The 21,341-nt window shown below is 42.4% G+C and overlaps 1 pseudogene; it reads left to right on the top strand.

Moving 5' to 3' along the window:
* The first annotated feature begins 5,932 nt into the window (after window positions 1-5,932).
* LOC146066063 (U2 spliceosomal RNA) lies at window positions 5,933-6,034 on the top strand (annotated as a pseudogene).
* Window positions 6,035-21,341: the final 15,307 nt, after the last annotated feature.

Genomic DNA, 21,341 nt, shown 5'->3' with positions numbered 1-21,341 from the left:
CTCTAATTATTTATTCTTTATTAAGAATAAAAAACCCTCCACAATTTACAAGTTTGTAGACAAAATTTTGTTTTACTACAGTGGACATCATTTTCCAGGCTTCATACAACCCTACTACCCACTGCAGTTGAGTGAGAAATGGTGCAGAGCACTACTTCTCTACTGTCACAGTGACTTTTTATGTTGCGTGACTTCTCCAGTCATGACACACAACAGTCTAAGAAGGGGGAAATGAGGTGAGGCATGGGCACAGAATGGTGAGGATGAGGGCATATAGGGCTTTGACTTGGGAGGAAAGGGGCTTTTGGCATGCGTAATGGTTAGAAAGTGGGCACGAGTGTCAGAGACTGGTGGGCAGATGCCCAGTGTGCCTAAATGTTAAGATGGATCTAGGTAGTCACCCTCCTCCCACCACAGGAGAGTTTTGCCTCTGCTTAGTTTGCATAAAATAAGGATATTTAGTCATACCATGTTTTAAAATTGATAAAGATTGTAGACCATATTATAGAAAATAAGCAGGGTTATTCAGAGGTGCAAAACATAAAACTGTCAACGTAGTTTGTGGGGAGGACAGTGATATGCAGTTACTAGATAGTAAACGGTAGGGAAGAATGTTTGAGATGTGGGGCAAAATGTAATAGGATGAGAGAATCAGAAAGTGAGAGGTTTGGTAAGAAATCTCCAGGTTTTTTGAAGCGGCAATCATTTACACTGCAAAATCAAACTGGTTTAGCAGTGTAAATGATTGCCACTTTAAAAAAAACTGGAGATTTCTCACCAAATCTCTCACTTTCTGAATCTCTCACCCTATTACATTTCCCCTTCAGTGTCTCAACAATAGTATTTGTAGATTTTCTAAAATGGGAGTTCTATTAAAGATGGGATGTTGCCCATAAAACCAATTAGATGCTATCTATTATCTTCTAGAACAGGGCTGGGCAACACCGGTCCTCCAGATGTTGATGAACTACACATCCCAGCATGCCTTGCATCAGTTTCAGCACGGCCACATAGCAAAACTAATGCAAAGCATCCTGGGATGTGTAGTTCATTAACATCTGGAGGGCCGGTGTTGCCCAGCCCTGTTCTAGAAGGTGCTACAAAAAATAAGAAGTAGAATTGGTTGCTATGGGCAACATCCCATATTCAATAGAAATCCCTTCTTAGTAAATTTACCCAGTTGTTGCTAGTGAATATTACTTATTTTTGCTAAACTTCCATTGCATAAATAGCAAGAGAATATAATAATGAACAAATTCTTTTGTGATTGACCATCCATAGGTAATAATAATAATATGGATTAACCTATAACCTAAGAGTGCCCAAGTGAGTAACTAAAGTAGTCACACTCACCTACTCTGACAACTCTTTTCACTTTTTGTATCCCAGGGGGAGCAGGCAAGTGAGCATGAAAATGTGTGCGTGTGAGAGCATACAACAGAGTGTGGGTATAACAGAGTTTCCGCTCCATGCTGTTATACGCACAACTGTGCATATGGCTGTACAGTCCAGTTACTGCTAAAAAATCTATACAACTGGTTACTTACTGGAACGTTCTGTAAATCAGGGCAGCCACTATTGTGTCCCATTACTTTGCCATACCATCTCCAACAGTACACACATATTCCAGCATATGAGTGAGAGCTGCTCATGAAAAACTTCAAATTAACAATAAAACTATAAACCACATACTGTAAGTAATACTGTACATTGTAATAGGTGATAAATATACAATATATGTACAGTACTATTCAATCTATTTTTGTATCTTTTTTACATTGTGGTTATTGATTTTTATATATGACAAAGCCTAAACATTTTATCTAATAGCAATTATAGTTACTACAAGGCTGTGCAATGTATGATTACAATAACTTAAACAGGCAGCTCGGGGGCACCCAGGTGTACGCTGAATGAGAACCACTGCTATTCTCTGCATGTCACTTCTCCTTGTAAACCATACACTTGTGCAAGCTGGGCCCTCTCTAACATTTCTTTCCATTTTTATACAGTATGTTTAATTACTTTCATTAATAATATGTTAAAATATGCTATTTAAATGTTGAATAATAATAATAATAATGAATAAAAGTAATAAAAAAATGTTGAAAAGTAAATTTTTTTAAATTGTGAATTTTTCTAAATTAAATGTGAAATTCCATATTAGGCCCCATACTGCATAGAGCATGTACAATAAAAATAAAATTCCTTTGGCAAAAAAAAAACACTTGTTTATTATTTTACACCAAAGTCACATGCATGGTGAGCTTGTCCTGTACCGTGCTAATTGCGAAAACGAGTTAAAAGAGTGAATGATGTAAAAAATGATGAAGGTATTTAATGAACACTAATCCATAGAAAGACTGTTTCTGGGTAAACAAAAACAGTTTTAAAAAATGTTCATCATTGAAGTGTCCCCTGACAGAAGGATGAGACAGCAGACTTGGCGACAGAAGGGAATAGAAGAGAGGCATATGGCCCCCAGTTCTGTCCCCTGCTGACAAGCTGCCTACTTGCAAGCCCCCTTTTCTCTGTCCTCCTAGCATGCAGCAGATTGTAATGGTTCTGTGTTCCCATCTGTATCCAAGGCTCGTGCCCCCACAATGTGGCCGCCATGTAGTTTTCATCTGACTAGCAGAGGCAGGGGAGAGTGGGTCAGTGCGGGAGGGAGATGATTAACCACAATCATCACAAAGCTATCCATAATGTATTGTCTTCATAAGATTACATGGTATATTTCCACTGGGAATCAGCACATCCATCACTACTCTTTTATTGGTCCCCTTTATTTGTGGTTCTTGTTATAAAGCTCAGAAATCTGTTGTAAAATTCTAAACCGCATTATGGGTGTGCTGTAAACATTTGCATATCAGAGCTGTGTTGTTCTTTAGTTTAATGATACTAGGTATTGGTAACAAGTCCCTAACAATTGAGCTAGTGCACTTCCAAGTAAAGGTCACCCATTGGCCCTATGCTAAATTCCCTGCTGAATTAATCAGTGATGATTATAATACTAAGTAGTGGGAAAGTGATGTGAGTTCTTGTCGGCCTAAACCACTGAACTTCCCAAACCCTCTTCAGTATAATGGGATTGAAGGCAGTGTCTGAGCAGTAGGTGTACAGATGCTAACAGGACCTCACATGTCACACAGTGTGATTACCATTTCCTAGTATTGAGTGATCTATGCCCCAACAATAAATGACAACAATATTTATAACACAATAAGGAAACATTATTTGGGTTTGAAATTGAATAAGTGAGATATTTCATTTTGTTTATTAATGTGCTAAATGTGGGGTTATATTATCTAATGCAACAGTATTTATTCTTAATATATATATGACTTTATTATTTTACTGACCATTTCTAGAGTAACCCCTTTGCTGCAGAGAGATTCCTCACCGCTGACTTCAACATTTACGCTTGTCCCATTCCAATGCCAATATCACCGATTCCTTTATGCAGCATCACATTATTCATTGTTTTCAGAGGATTCTGGGTGAAATTTTATAGGATGAGAGAATCAGAAAGTGAGAGATTTGGTAAGAAATCTCCAGGTTTTTTTAAAGCAGCAATCATTTACACGGCAAAACCAGTTTGATTTTGCAGTGTAAATGATTGCCACTTTAAAAAAAAACCTGGAGATTTCTTACCAAATCTCTCACTTTCTAAATCTCTCATCCTATTAAATTTTACCCAGTTTTTTCATAAATTACATGTTTTTTGCTTATTTCAATACGTCAACTAAATGTACCCAAAATGGGCAACAAAAGTATTTTTATTCAAGTAAGCCAACATCAATAAACACCACTGATAAATACTTTTTGGTTCTTGTTTTGGCCTTATTTTACCATTCAGTTGCAACCTACAGCCTTCTACATATAGGTTTCACAAAAACTCTGTGTTTGAAAATGTTAGTGCCCTCTTGCCCATATAAGGAAAATGTATGGTTTACATAGCACATGGTAGCATTGTCCGTACAGCCACCTCGCTCTAGTAAAAATGACCAGCAGACGTTCCGATTTTACTGACTACATTGTATTATTTGGTCACATGTGATTTATCGTTGCTCTTGTGCCCGCTAGAACACTCCGATCTAGAGGGTCATACAGGTCCGACATTTGTCATCCGGTTTGTATACACACTGCACAAAATGCAACATATCGCTAGCAATATGATTAAGTTTGATGTACTGCACATCAAAACTGGTGGCACAGCATGCACATGTGGGAGCGCACACATCTTGCGTACACACTGAGCGATGTAGACAATTTGTTGTTGCAAAAGAGCAAATCACCCCGACATCCCTCCACTGTTGTATGTTCCACTTATCAAAGAAGCTCAATGATATTGATTTATATATTATGTCCCTATAATAATACATGATCATTTAACAAGCTTTATTGTTTAATATTTGCCATTTTGAACACTGCTTTATAACTTATGTACTGTATAGTGCACCAGTCTACAACCAGCAGATGTGTTCCCTCACTGTTCATATATTTTTTAATTATTGATGAATTCTGGAAACAACTTATATTTCTTATTGAAACAAAATAAATGTTTTTATATTTCTTTCTGATTAACCCGGCATGAAAGTGAATATAAAGACAAACTCCTGATTATGTTTATTTAAAATCTAAAAGAGATGATTGTTTACTGGCTTCATCTTACATACAAGCACACAATCAATTATGCAGAAACATATTTACAGCACTTGTCTAACATTTAAACAGTCTTTATACAAAAGGAATTTCCTCTATTGGAATTTAGGCAGTTTAATGTGTGATGCATGAGCTGATTTACAAGTCAATCAATACACAGGAGTAAAGCAGTGGGAATCTACAGGCTGTCTTAATGCAACATCACAACAATGAGATGTTACTGTGTGAAGCACAGGATTTTCAAACTGATGTGAGAACAAATAAAAAAAACTGTGTTATAGACAGCAGCCGGCTGCAGTGCCAACCATATGGTGCAGGGGGGAACCGCTTAGCACACATAAATGTAGATGTCATCATGTATCACAGTCCTCCAGTCTCCCATTGGCTAGTTTCACAGAAGTCTGGGAGCGGGCTTAAAAGTGTGTGGAACTTTATGCTGATTCTCAGGTCCCATACTGAACCAGCCAGCACATATATTACATGCATGATAACATGTATGTTTATATATGCTAAAAGGTTTCCCAGAGCTGCAGCCACTGTTGATTTGAGATATCTTAAAGAAGGGATCTTTAGGCTTGTTGCAGATTTGTGGAATCACAGAATGGGGATTAATGACACAATTCACTGCAAATTGGTCATTATGTCCATATTCTGCCCACTTCACTAGAGAAGTGGGTTAGATTTGGGAGGGTGACCTACTAGCCAAAATACAGTGGTCTCCAATGAATACCCCACCTATCCCAATTCGAGCAGGACAATCCTGATAATTGTACACTGTCCCTCTGTCCTACCCGCGGGCCTCATTATCCCATGGTTGGGAGGGGGGGAGTTGGTGAAGCCTTTGATCACTGCTACTGTGGTCTGCAAAGTAGGGAGATGCCATGCAGTATGGAGCCGCTGAGGCAATATGCATATTAGTGGAGGCTTTTACAACCCGCTGCATAGTTAATAAACCCCCATGACACCAACTGTCAAACATGAAGGAGAAAGCATTGGGGTCTGGGGCTCATTTTCTGGATCTAGAGCCAGTGACTTGCAGAATCATTGACACCTTGAAATGTCTTTCCCAGCATTTAGCAGCCCCATGCAATATCCCCCTGGACTAAGGGAACAAGGCAGTACTGTAGGCTACAAATCACGGAATAGTCACCAGTATAGAAAGAGTTTGCCCACAGAAAGTGGCCCTTTACAGCAAAGTACAAGATTTGGGGCAAAACCACAGACAAAGTCAATTAGGTGGAACCACATTATTTCTTCCATTATTATTATCGCTTCTCGGCCTTTTGGCTAAGATCAAGTGTAGTATCTGTTCTTATCAGTTGGGTCTGGAACGCCCCCTGGCAGAGAATAGAGAAAAGCTGGACCATAGTATCTCGTTACTGGACTGAGGAGAGCATTCCCCCTCATGTCCTGGGCGAGTGCTAGGGAAGGCTGAGTATCGATGCCCTGTTGGAGGAGGGAATACTATTCTCTCCACTGGTAGGGAGGGGAGAAGCATCGGGCTTTGAGATGGGGCTCTTGTTCAGGGGATCTTTGCCTCTGTGGGAGAGTCACTCGAAAAGCTCGGTCTAGTATCCACTCCCAGGAAGACGGGAAAAGCTGGGACCGAGTAGATTGCTCACTGGTCCGGGGGGTACATTGGACCCCGGCCAGAGAGACAGCGAAAAGCCCAGCCCAGTACTCAATCCCTGGGAGAGGTGAAACGTCGGGACTGAGTAGTTGGTTTCTTCTTCCTCAGTTGGTCTATTTGGGCCTCTGCGGGGGAGACTCACCGAAAAAGCCCGGTGGAGTATCCATTCCCATGCCGGGGGTCGGAAAGGGCCCACTGGTTGAGCGGAGAAACACTTGGTCGGACGCTGACTGGCTGGCTGCCTGGAGTCCGAGGCTGCACTGTGCCCCCGGGGAAACTCGGGGGTGCTGAACCTGCACGGGTGATCCCCAAATCACCTGGCACAAGTAAGCACTTGCACTGCGCACTTCCCCTCTAGGATAGGCTGCACGTCCTTACCTCGTCCTTTTGGATGGGGTAGGACAATTTTTCACACCCCCACCCCGGCCTTCTGGCTGGGGTCCTCTTTATTATTTATTTCTCTTCCTCTTCACGTTCGTGCACTTTTCACGTTTTCTGTTTTCTGTAGTGTGTCACTTTTTTTGGGTTGTGTGGTCGACCCTTACGGGCCTTCCATTTCCCCAACGTGCCAAAGCTCTTGCCTTTTGGGGAGAGCTGCGGTCCCCCCGAGGATGACCCTGAGCCGCAAGGCGGAGGGAAATCCACTGAGGGTCTCTCCAAACCTTCGGGTTCGGAGGACCCACCGTCCTAACCCTTCCGGGGGTTGAGGAATGAGAGTCTCTCTAAGCTTCGGCGAAGAGGACCCACTGTTCCCTATTTTCCCCTCTTCGGCCTTATGGTTGAGAGGGGTTAGGGGAAAAACGGGGCCCGTCTCCTTCGGGAGATAAGCCCACTTCGAACGCACGGCCCCCTTTGCACGTGTTTAGGCACAGCACTGGTGGTAGGGAGCACACCTCGGGCTCCTGAGTTTTTTTTCAAACACATTATTTCTTCCAGTCTTTTTTGCCCTTGGGTGGTGGTGATTTGGGGGCGGCCGGTCTGTGTCCTCGTCGGGCTGTGGCCTGAGGCTGCTGAGGAAGGGGGTGGTGGTGGGTCCCTTCTGGCAGCACGGGGTGGGGCAGCAAGTGGATTGGCTGTCTGGGCTGCTACAAGTGCTGGCAATATCTGCTAGAATCTCATTCATTGTTAATCGCAGCCACCTTGTCCAGCACCACAACCACTTGGCACTCATTGCGCTCACCAGTTTCCCAAGCTGCCTAATGTCCCTCAGCAGCTGGGTTCTGAGGTCCTCCTCAGGCTGTGTGGCACGCTGCTGTTCGTGTGGCCCTGAATTGGAAGCTATTGGTGACAGTGGAGGCTTTTCCATGTCTGTGAAAAGAAGAAAACATTGTCCCCATCACATCACTATACAATGTATGTTAACACCAACAAGGCATTTGCCACATTTACCTGCTACCTCTGCAGCAAAAACTATCCATGTTAGCTACCCCCCTGATCTCAAGCTCATCAATTATGTCTTCTGCGAGAAGATGCAGGGGGGCTCTGATGGGATAGGTCCACTCCCAGTGGTCATGCTGTAATGCCCACAAGCACCAGGCGAATAATGCTGCCCAGCGGCAAATTCATGCCCGCACGGGCGTCAGCCGTACCATCACCCAGTTGGAAAGGTGGTGGTCGAACCTCCGCAGGATTCAGCCGGAGCTGTTGGGGCGGATCCGCCGTTATGTGAACTGCTGTAAGTAATGATTATTATTCTATCTGTATGTACATGCGAATGTTTGCAAATGTATGCAAAATGTGTGTTTGTTTATGTGTATGTATGTTTGTTTATTTATCTTAAAAAAAATTTGAACACAGAATAATAAAACTGTAATTATGTTTGCTGTTTGAAATAATAAATGTTTCTTTAAAAAAAAATTCTCTCATATCTCACCACCTTCAATAACACTACAATCAACATTCACATCGCAGCACACACCATAGCACGCATCCGAGCACGCCAAGTACAACATCGGGAGGAGGAGGAGGATGCTGAAACAGCACCTGCTGGTGGTCACCCCATCTCCCCCTACCCTACCCCCACCCCTCCCCAGCCAATACCCAATCCCCTACCCTCTCCCCAGCCACCACCCTCTCCCCAGCCACCACCCAATCCCCAGCCAACACCCAATCCCCAGCCACCACCTAATCCCCAGACAACACCCAATCCCTAGCCACCACCCAATCCCCAGCCACCACCCAACCCATTTCCAACCCCTCCTACCAATCCCCACAACCTTGATCCCTACTCCCATCCCTGCCTCATGCTTCCTTGGTCCCCCATCCCCAACCACCCCACCATCTGGAAGCATCATGATGGATGTCTATGGCAAACGGAAGTAAACAATGTGCATAATGTTGTCATACACATTTACATTGACAACACCCACATATTTCCACTCCAAAACTTTGGTAGTCCCTCCACAACACTCCAGTCCCACAATGACCTATTGAGTGTCCTCCTCCAGGAAAAAAGGGTCCCTTGGTGTAGATTTGGAGTGTGGCCATGCATCACCCCTTCAGTGATTGACACACCTTGCAAGATCCTAGAGCAGTGGTGTTAAACTCATGGGTCTCCAGCTGTTGTGGAACTACACTTCCCAGCATGACATGCCATATACATTTAGATATTGGCTTCTTAATACTGTGGCAGCCCATGCTGGGGCATGCATTTCCACAACAGCTGGAGGCCCATGAGTTTGACACCACTGTCCTACAGTTTAAGAAGGATAAACCTGTAAAGCAGGGTTCCCAATCTTTTTCTAATCACGGCACCCTAGAGTATCAGAATTTTTCCAAGGTACCCCTAGGCCCCAAAAATATATATATATATATATATATATATATATATATATATATATATATGTATATATATATATATATATATATACATATATATATATATATATATATATATATATATATATATATATATATATATACAATGAAGTAGATTGGGTTTATATGTGCTTCTTAGGTTCAGTTATGTGGTAAAGGGCAGGATTTGGTTCTGATTGTACACATTTTATGATTGGCAGCCACCAGCGCTGGTTTTGTCCAGAAATAATTGATCATAAATAATTTGAATTGGTCCTGGATGACCAACCTGAGGCACCACTGCAAGTGTCCTGAGGCACCCTAGGGAGCCTAGGCGCACAGTTTGGGAACCACTGCTGTAAAGCATCAACAATGTAATGATTCTTACACTGCATACCTTAGTCCAGAGGTTTGACCTGTTTTCCCCAGCACAAACCTCCAAAATGTAATGCTGCATACATTCAGCAAAGAAGGCACTTATTTGAAGTCATGTAATATGTTTATGTGGTCAACATTATAGTAGTTTGTAACATCTTCACAGCAGGTCCCTGTTCAATGCTCTTTTAAAATGTTTGTTGCCTTCACAATACACTGACAGCTTATTATTCATTACAAAGTGACCATGAATTTGTGTTAAAGTTGTAAAAAAATATAAGAATTTTTTTCCTTCTCAACAGAAATTCAACAGCACCAGGAGGCCTTGGCAGAAACAGTCCTCCAACTGCAGAGGACGTTTGCAGATGCTGCCACTCTTCTAGGACGACTCCACTCCCTTCTTTAAATGTATTTAAAAAAATATATTCTTGTTTATTGAAAATAAAAGTTTCTGAATATTTAGACGTTGTCTGTGTTTTTTATAGTAATATGTTAGAATGTTTCTGAGGGCAGGTGGACATAGGTACATGTAACGTGTAATGTAAATTATATATGGAATTTAAAGTGAAGTGTAAGGAATGAATGTTGTGTGCATGTGTGGGTTTTAGGCTTAAATTTAAATAAATGTACAGTACATGCATGAATGTTAAGGCCCCCTTACACTTGTCCAAATTATTGTTCAACAAGTTGGACCTGATTGACTCAAGATTTATCCTATGTGCAGGAGGATCAATCTGTTGCAATCTCTGGGTTATACCCAATGGCACCGGATTGAGTATTGTGTCCTACACATCAGGCACATAATATTTTGTCAGACAGGCACATCAGATTTTGTCAGACAAATTGACTCAATCCACCTGAATTGGGCCAATTCTCCCCCAAAATCTCACAGGTGTAAGGGGCCCATGTTGTTGGTGGAGTTAAACATCACACATATCATTAGGGTAGCGAGATATGTAAATAAATTGGAACATAATATTTATTAACATTATTTACAGCACACATACAAGTGCCACATTAGAACACAAGAAATATAAATGTAATGAGGGTTCAATTGTAGATTAATTAAGGGAGACAAATGAGATAATATAAAGCAATCAATCAATCAATCAATCAATCAATCAAACTTAGCATAATTTGGTAACTTGTAGAAGGTAACTTCAAAGGGAATAATTGCTGAACCATATATGTGAAGCGTATGCCACCATGCTCTTATAATCGGAGAAACATGCTCAGTTTCTGACCGAAAAGGACGAGATCCGTCCGAGTACGGTAGCGTATGCTCATATGCACACCACTCTCCTTTGCTGGATTTTCCTATGGACTGTGCGCATATGTTCTGTGGGGGGACTCACGCTCACCAAAACAGTGAGCGATCCGTTCGGATGGTCCGTCCGCACACGCAGCCGCCCGATCCAACCTGAATAAGGGCCTGAGCGAGGAAGAGAATTCTATAGAGTTGGAGCAACAAAGTTGAAAGATCGACCCCAGATGAATTCAGGGAGATTCTAAGTACTGTTAGAAGTCCTTCTTCAATGGATCGTAGTAATTGAGTAGGACAGTAAGTAATCAGAAGGTGCTGCAGATACCTTGGGCCCTGGTCATGTAGGGCCTTGAAAGTGAGTAAGCCAATCTTGAAAACGATTTGCCATTTTACAGGTAGCCAGAGAATGGGAATTATGTGGCAGGAGCGCTAATAGGCTGGTTAGTTAATAGTCTGGTGGCTGCATTTTGTACCAGCTGCAAGCGGTGCAATTCTTTTGATGGGAGACCCAGGTAGAGAGCATTGCAGAAGTCTAGGCATGATGATATAAATGCATGTATGACTTTAGACAGGTCTTCTGAGGTAATTATATGCTTGATTCTGGCTATTTTTCTCAGATGAAAGAATGAGGATTTGATTGTGGCTGATATCTGATGTTTAAGTGTCAGGCCCCTATCCAGGACAACAAAAAGATTCAGAGTTTTTTAGTGCTGTGCCTCCCTGCGTAAGACCTGTCAGTTGGCTATGCTGCCATCTTGTCCTGTGATTTATCATCAGGACTTCTGTTTTATCTGGGTTCAGTTTCAGCCAACTGGCACTCATATACTTCTGGAGCTCAGCTAGGCAGCCATTTAAGGTTGTTATTGTGTTATCAGTGCCTGGAGCAAAGGACAGGTACAGTTGTGTATCATCTGCATAACAGTGGTAGACAAGGCCACGGTAGACACCCTCAACCTAATGTCCACACCCCCTTCTGAAGTACTGTTGGGAAGAGCTTCTCAAACAACATTTGATTTCCATTGTCGAAAGAATGCCACCAGTGTGTCTACAAAATGTACTGTGATAAGTCAAACATTTAGATTCATTTTTAGTGATTCTAGGATTTTCTATCTTCAATTAATTATCTGTTTCATGCTTTAAATTCAGAGCAAATAAGTTGCTAGATCCACAGAAAACTGAATATCACATACACGCTTTCACAGACAATCGCAAATACCACTGCAGCTACTATCCTGGATCCAGCGGTTGTGTGAAAATATGCAAATGTCTCCTGGATTTTGCCTACTGGAGACAGCTAATGACAGTACAGTATTTCAGATCTGGAGTATGTACAAAGACTCAGCTATTTGACACACACGTCAATCATCGACCTTCTGAGTTACCCTATGGTTGCTCAGCTACCTGGATGTCAGTCACTTTGTAATAATGTTGCGGTAACATCCATTGTGGGACTATTGCGGCACATGCACATTTTTTTATTGCGGTGTGCCTTAGATGTACTGTATGCACAGTGGAAAAAGTTGCTCTTTTTGCATCTGATATCAACATTGCATCCATCTCTGAATCAGTCTCAACATGTTTATAAACAAATAAATCCCAAATTAGATAGATAGATTTAACTATCCTTTAATTAGATTGTAATTGGCAAATCTGTTCTACAGGAGAGTGTTTGAGCATGTGTCTCCCACCTACTTGCCTACATAAAGGGAAATAATCTAAAGTACTTTTGTTTGTATTCTGCTTTCAATAGTAAAACAATGTAAAAAAGTGAACTTCTGTTGAATGGTAGAGTTGGCTATAGGCAATTAGCATTTAGTTCATGGTGTGAATAGTCCTAGTCAATATTGGAGTCCATGGGGGATATTGAACAAATACTTTGCTTTCACCAGCCACATCATCACAGATGTTGAAGCGCAAAGGGGTCAGGTATAAAGCTTTAATAGGCACTTTAAGCTTAACAATTGCCAGTTGTTCCTGATTTCCAGATAAAAAAACAAATTTTTTTAAATATCCTCCAAATTTCCGGTCCCTAGTAAAGTCATCTGCACCATGTTTCTTTTTATACTGTATTCAATAATATTTTATAGCATTAGGAAGTATAAGTAAATTGTATTATGATACATTTGATTATATATGTCAGGGTTAGGTTTATACTTAATATAGATCTCCTTGTCATTGGTAGAAGACCTTCTTACCTTTGTGCAGCTAACTCAACAATCTGTGAGGTAATTTGAAATGCAGAACGCAGGTAAGTAGAAGCTCACTCCAATAGAATCACTCCTCGATAGGCTTCCTAGTCTAATAGATTATTTGGTGGTTGCCTAAATTTAAGAAGAAATAATTTCTCGCTTATTTGAACATATTTGAAAAAGTTGAAAAATAAAATACAGGCTGCAATGAAAGAATAGCAGTTTGTCTATACCAAACTGATCCCCTACTGCTTATTCGGATGTTGGCGTCCAGATATCACTCAAAGCAGTATGCTCATTTTGGGCGAGATGTACTAAGCCTTGAAAAGTGATGAAATTAAAAGTGATAAACCACCAACCAATTAGCTCCTACCTGTCATTTTGTTAAACACAGCCTGTGACATAGCAGGTAGGAGCTTATTGGCATGTGGTTTATCACTTTCTATTTTATCAAGCTTAGTACATCTGGCCCTTTGTTAGAAAAATATTGTATTTAAGATCAAAAGCAATAACAAAATTTATTAAGACGCCCTTTATTTACATAATGCATTACCTTGGATATATATATAATATATATATATATATATATGCTGGAAGCGGCCCAGCACTCTCTCAGCTGGGTACAGCTCACCCCGGTGCCCTCTGGAAACAGTAGGTAGATGCAAGAGATAATCATGCAGCGGCACTCAGAGGAAGATTTTAAAGTGTATTGAAAAACCAAATCCAACATTTTGGGGCGGGTATGCCCCTTTGTCGGGCATACCCGCCCAGAAACGTTGGATTTGGTTTTACAATACACTTTAAAATCTTCCTGAGTGCCGCTGCATGATTATCTCCTGCATCTATATATATATATATATATATATATATCCAGGGGGTAGGGTGACACTCGCTATTGATGTCCATTCCTGCTGGGGTGTACACTCAGTCCTCTTCAGAGGTAAATGCAAACGTGGGTACAGTAAAGTATGAGGCCACTCTCCAGACTGTGATTGAAATTTTCAAAATGCTTCTTTATTAAACACGCTGCCACATCTTAGGTCAACGTTTCGGCGCCAATTTGAGCCTTTTTCAAGACATGCAGACAGCCATCAATGAATACATCATAAATAAGACACCTATAAAATATATACAAAAACATACGTGTGTTTAAGGCTACAACAGGTGTATATTAGTTAGACCATAAGGCATCATTTAAAACCAACTTAATAAATGGTGATATTCCTATCACATACATTTAGGGGGATATTCAATCGTCGTCGAGCATCTCCCATGGGGGAGATGCTCGACGGGCCCTATTCAATGCTGTCTTCCCCGACAGCATTGAACAGGGTTTCCTGGCAGAACGAGCCCGACATCTCTAGCTGTGGGGCTCGTTCTGCCGAGAACAGCCGGGAAGTGACGAGCTGCCGGTGCATCTCGTCACTTCCCGGCCGCAACTCGCGGCCACGCCCCCTTCTCGTCCCGCTGCAGGCGGGACATTGAATCCCGCCTGCATGTTCTCGGTCGAGCTGACCGAGAACGGGACTGGGTCACGGCAGGCGAGCAAGCTCGTCTGCCGTGACCCGAAGATTGAATACCCCCCATAATCTCTTAATCAATGATACCATATTCCAATATTGAGCCCACATTTATATAACAGCCAAAATACAAAAAATACAAACAATATTCCTGCGCAGTGCTAGAGAAGACATTCCCCCATAGAGACATTCGTATTGCTTACCTCCTCAGTGTAACTGCCGGGTGTACGCCATTCCGCACATGGAAGTGCGGCGTGTGTGTAGCCAGGACACTTCCGGCTTTATCCCGGACTGTGAACCGCATCACGTGTCACTTGGACCGCATGCGTCACTTCCACTTTTACTCTGCCGGTAAGCTAATACACTCCGGCTATGGAGCACATTACGTGGCCAATGTGTCATTTCCTGCTTTTACTCAGTCAGTCACGTGATCGCCCGCTATTCATATATCCATTCTTATTAAGTAGCTATTGTTTACTGTAGACCAGCTATGGCTTAACCTCTTCTCCTCTTGAGTACCAATATACAGAAGTGCAGCAGAGCGCCACCTCTGGTCAATTATATTACTACGACTATAAAATAACTTATGGCGCTACCATCACTCAGCCATACATTAGACTATAAATACATCACGTTTTTTTAGATATAGTCTCCATGGGTAAACGCCCTTCCCAGCACTGCACAACAAAAATATATGTACACTATCATAATTCCCCACTGCCCCAACACATGCCCAAAACAAAAGCTTTTTACAAAAAATATGTTATACAATTTAAATTGATTATTGTGTCACAGCTTTATTCTCCCCAGTTTATTCTAACAACATACTTTATAGAAATACTGATAAAGAGTTATACTCATTAAGATCTTTTGGGGCAACAGTCTCCAATTTAGCTATCCAACGCACCTCATGTTGTAACAATGCCCGCCCACGGTCACCCCCCCTCTCAGATGGGGGTTCCCAATCAATAATCATGTATTGCAAAGCAGATATTTGATGATTAGATTTAACAAAATGGACTGCCACTGGTTTATCTGACGTGCCTGTTTTGTACGCCAATCTAATGGAAGATCGATGTTGTGACATCCTTTTGCGAAAGGTTCTGATAGTCTTTCCAACATATAGATATCCGCATGGACATTTCAAATAATAAACAACATGGTCCCAGTAGCGCACGCAGGGGGGGTTTCTGAGTACCCAGAAACCCCCCCCAGGAGTCTAAGGGCCCTAGGCTGAAAGCTAAGGGTCCCCTCTTTCCATGGGTACAAGAATTTTACAAATCGGCCCTTGGGAACCAGAGTTATCTGACTTCAAAGCAGTGGTCCCCATCCAAGCCTGTTAATTGCTCTTCCCAGTCAGATATTTCAGGTTCTCTTTCACTTAGAGTTTTTCTGAGGGTATATTACAAAAGCTGGGACTCTCCCCCTTTGAGGGACACTAGTTGCTTGTCTCTACTGTTCCCAGAACCAGAGATATCAGCCTTCCAGCATCTGGTTACTGCTCCAGCTCCACACACCTGGTATGTCATTTTATATTCTCGTTGGTAGATTGCTCTGCCTCCTGAACTCTGATCCCCTAGTCCCTAATACCATTTGGTAGGTGGGATTTTCTAGTTTTTAATTCCATTAAAATCTAAGAAATCTATTTCTGGGAACTGGAGATAGCTGCTATCAAGCAAGCTGTCCTCCCACCTGAAAATTATGAATAATAAGCCCACTCCACACCCCTCCTCTGCATATTAAACATCCTCTACCACCCTGGAAGTTATGTATCAGGGCCCCTTCATTCAGCCTAATTCCCCCTTCTCCCACCCCATCTCCCACCATCTGTGCAGTAAAGGGGTAATTAGTGGAAATTACTGATCCAGGCCCTACATGCAGAGCGGTTGATATAATACCCCCTACCACCCGGGGGACATCAAAGCTTCCCCCACCCCTACTGCTGGAGGATCGGTAGGTGCCCCAATACATTACTATGCCCAGGGGTCTACACTGCTGTTGACGCCCCTGTATGTATATATATATATGTATGTGTATATATATATATATATATATAATTATTATTATTATTTATATACATTTGGTCTATCTATAATACTTTAACTGACCCGACATATACTGGGTCACCTAAGTGTCCATCTCTGTGCTTTGCTCCGCCCCTCTGGAAACCCCCTTCTGAAAATCCTGCGTTTGCCACTGGGTCCATCATGCAAGTAAGTCGGTGTCGAAGTGTGATCTTTTTACCACTATGTGGGTGGTTAAATGATTTACCTGTGATCATTGCTCTGCAGGTTGCACACCCAAGGCACTTGTAGCAGCCAACTTGCTGAGATAACCATGTAGGTTTACTTTTCATTGATGAAATAGGCATATTAGGTCTCAGGAGGTAGTCCTTGAGGTTACGGCCCCGCCTCACACTTATAAGAGGGGGTCTTGTATCCATTTTAGCAAAGGCAGGATCCCCACGAGGGGACGCGGATTATTTTGGTGACATGGAATACATTTTAAATAATCTGCGTCCCCTCGCGGGGCTCGCTGCGCTCGCCACGCTTCGGGCTCGGTGGCTCGCTTCGCTCGCCACAGGTTTATTTCCTACTCCATGCCCACTTGGATAGTAGGGAAATGAAAAAGACCATTTTTACAATGAATCCTATGGAAAATCGGGTCGATCGCATCGCATCGCATCGCATCTGGTTGTATGCCTTAAGTTAAGGCATACAATCAAAAAATCGGGCGTCCAGATACTACATAAGTATATTTTTGTTGTGCAGTGCTGGGAAGGGCGTTTACCCATGGAGATTATATCTAAAAGGCATAGCTGGTCTACAGAAAACAATAGCTACTTAATAAGAATGGATATATGAATAGCGGGCGATCACGTGACTGACTGAGTAAAAGCAGGAAATGACACATTGGTCACGTAATGTGCTCCATAGCCGGAGTGTATTAGCTTACCGGCAGAGTAAAAGCGGAAGTGACGCATGCGGTCCAAGTGACACGTGATGCGGTTCACAGTCCGGGATAAAGCCGGAAGTGTCCTGGCTACACACACGCCGCACTTCCATGTGCGGAATGGCGTACACCCGGCAGTTACACTGAGGAGGTAAGCAATACGAATGTCTCTATGGGGGAATGTCTTCTCTAGCACTGCGCAGGAATATTGTTTGTATTTTTTGTATTTTGGCTGTTATATAAATGTGGGCTCAATATTGGACTATGGTATCATTGATTAAGAGATTATATGTATGTGATAGGAATATCACCATTTATTAAGGTGGTTTTAAATGATGCCTTATGGTCTAACTAATATACACCTGGTGTAGCCTTAAATTTTCCTGTTGACCAACACACGTATGTTTTTGTATATATTTTATAGGTGTCTTATCTATGATGTATTCATTGATGGCTGTCTGCATGTCTTGAAAAAGGCTCAAATTGGAGCCGAAACGTTGACCTAAGATGTGGCAGCGTGTTTAATAAAGAAGCATTTTGAAAATTTCAATCACAGTCTGGAGAGTGGCCTCATACTTTACTGTACCCACGTATATAAATATATATATATATATATATATATATATATATATATATATATATATATTAGTGGTGGGCAACGATTAAAAATTTTAATCGTGATTAATCGCATGAAATATTTTGCGATTAACTGCGATTAATCACACTGATAGGCACATAAGTGCCGCTTACCTAAAATCTCGTTGCCAGGGGTTCCATGCTCGTTGCCAGGTGGGATTACTTGCTTGTTGCCAAGGGAGATTGCATGCTTGTTGCCAAGGGAGATTGCATGCTTGTTGCTATAGTGGGTTTCATGCTTGTTGCCAGGGTTTTGTGCTCCATGCCGGGGGGGGGGGGGGGGTTCCTTGCTCCATGCCAGTGGGGTGGTGGGTTGCTTGCTTCCTTCCAGGGGGTTGGTGGGTTCCTTGCTCATTGCCAGGGATGGGGGTTCCTTGCTCATTGCCAGGGGGGTGGTGGGTTATTTGCCCAATGCCAGGGGGGTGGTGGGTTTTTTGCTTCCTTCCAGGGGGAGCGGGTGTTTCCTTGGTCGTTGCCAGGGGTTGCAGGGTCCACAGCGCTCCCGGAATCCGCACTTCCGGGTAGCGCTGGTCACTCTGCACATCCCTGACAGACGCTAGAGGTAAAGGAGCACCTCCAGCGTCTTCACAGCGGCGGCCATATTTGTAGGAGCGCAGGCTCTCCGTCAGCATGTGGACAGAGACTCTGCACCCCTGCAGTGAAGACCGGTCCGTTTCCCCGTGCCCGGCAGCCCCGTCTCACAATCCCTGCCACGTCAGCGCCCCCATCCCGCCGCCCCCCCCCACGCGTTAACGGCAATAATAAATTTAATTGCCGTTAATGTGTTGGCGCGTTAACGCGATATTAACGCGTTAACGTGCCCAGCACTAATATATATATATAATAGATAGTCTGGTCGTCGGTCCGGCACTCACCCACATATGCAAACACCCGGGTGCCTTCTGGAAACAATAGTGGTAGGGTCTTTGGAATAACAAACAGCGGCACTCTCACGGGAAGTTTTCAAAAAGGTGTATTCAAAAAATCACAGCATTAAGCCAACGTTTTGTGGATTATGCGCCCCTTTGTCAAGGTATAGTGATACAAATAAGAACATACAAGTGTTTACCTTAAATAGGGTGAAGCCACAGTGTCACGGCGTCCAGCGCCCGCCTCTCCGGCAACGGAGCTCAAACCGGAAGTCTATGGGGCGGAAGTCCGTCATCTCTGGGCGGACATCCGGGATCTGGACCGCTTGGTGGAATGCAAGCTATGTGCTTGCCATGGAAACCGCTGTGTTACCTGATTACCGGAGCTATTCTGCTCGGAGTACGGGGGGCGCCGGTAACCGCGTCACTGTGGGGAATGGAAAATTGAAAGTTGTGAAAGCGTGACAATACAGTGTTACATAGACTTTTCATTAAAAATGCATTTCATTAAAGATGTATGACGATCATTAGTGCAATTATAAGAATATTGGACTAATATGCCAATATAGCCATGTGCCAGTAACATGTGCAAGGTGAATAAACGTCTAAGAACAAAATCTAAAAAACGGAGAGGACTAGTAAACTGACTCACCTATGTGTGATGGCATGTTAGTGTATCATATTAATTTCATATTTCAATGTTTATATTTATACTTCTTTAACTAACATAAAGGGGCCAGTACTGTGGGGCATACTAGGGATGGTGCCAGTTGGAGGCTATTCCCTGCGATGGAGTATATGTTCGAACAAAGCTGGAGAAGTTCAATGTCTTCTGTATGGAACAGTGATATACACTGGTGAAATTGACATATTAATTACATGGGAAGAAAATTTAAAAGGGACAGTAAGAGTAGCAGAGAAGAAAAAAAAAGCACACAATGGTCTAGGTAGTAAACTACGGTCAACATGGTCAGCAATATTATCACATGAGGAAGACACATTTTAGGGACAGTAAGATAAGCGGAGAGGAAACAAAAGCACACCAAATCTGCCTACAGGGCACTGGTTGGCACATGTCGACTGGATGTTGGGGATCCAGGAGGACACAAATATACATTACTCAGGAAGAAAATATTAAAGGGATAGTGAGATAAGGTAAGAGGAAGAAAAAGCACACCCGATTGTCTAATTAGACACTTGTCGACATGTGTCGACCTTGTAACACATATATCACAATGTGGACCAATTGGAGAAAACTTTTTGAAAGGGATGGTAAGAAGTAGCGGAGAAGAAACTAAAGCACACATATAACATCCAAGACTTCTGGAAAGCAAATTATTTGCTCCTTAACGCAATCTTATAGGAAGATGCTAAGGGACAGTTTGTCATTAAGGCCACTATTTATACCGGGCTCTGGACAGCAGCACAGGGGCCTGCTGATCTACCCCACTGCTGGGTGCACACTACGTTGATAGAGCACACCATTGATGTCCCTAGTAAGTCCTATTGCAATGTACTTTAGATGCATCTGGCTGTATGTGATCTTATGCATCTGACATTAAGTACACTGTACATTTTTTTCATCATGTATATTAGGCTCCTTGATAAAGGTCCATATGTTGGACCGAAACGTCGGATCATTAAATGTAGACATGCATATCTAAGGATTAAAAACTTAAGTTGGATTACTACTCATATGAATCTTCTGTTGATATTTATTGGAGAGTGTTCAATTTCCCCCACTGGTTGAGTGAGGGAACTCGGACTATGTTTGACACACAGATTTCTGTGTGCCTTAATTGAACACCCCACTGTTGCTACTGTTAAGTGAGATATATATATATATATATATATATATATATATATATATATATATAATTGTAGAATTTTGCACAGCGCCCCATACTTGGTAAAGTGCAGGGAAATGGTGCAGATGATTCAATGTAAATGAATGCAGGAGGGTGGGCAACTATGGCATAATATGAGTGCAGTGGGTGTGGACATAACATAAGTGGGGGCTAAGAGGAACATTACGCAAGCAGTGGAGTTTGCTAAACACTATACAAGTGGGTGGAAGGAACCATATGATCAATGGTAGAAGATAAACCAATCAGGGAATAATAACATGGAGTGTCAGTTCTTATTTCAAATTGGACAAGGGAGTGCAATCTGTCAACAGAATGGATAGCTTAAAAACAGTGTTGTAAAATAATTTCAGGAAGTACATATGTCACAGTGCAGATAACTACTGCAAAGTTTGCAAGTATGTTTTGTCTGTTCGGAAGAGGTGTGTTATTTGAAAATTCTCACTTTAACTTAATTCACTGGTTTGTACCCTTCAAGAAATCTGCAGCGTTTGATCTTTCATTTCCTGCAGAGTTTGCCTGAGTCCGTCTGGCAGAGAAATCATAGGGGTTTATTTGCTAACCATCTACCCCAAGCAAG

Source organism: Crinia signifera, chromosome 3 (genome assembly GCF_055691185.1).
Source record: "Crinia signifera chromosome 3, ASM5569118v1, whole genome shotgun sequence".
NCBI classification, from domain to species: Eukaryota; Metazoa; Chordata; class Amphibia; order Anura; family Myobatrachidae; genus Crinia; species Crinia signifera.
Note: the sequence above shows the minus strand (reverse complement) of the source record. Positions and strands in the feature narration are given on the sequence as shown.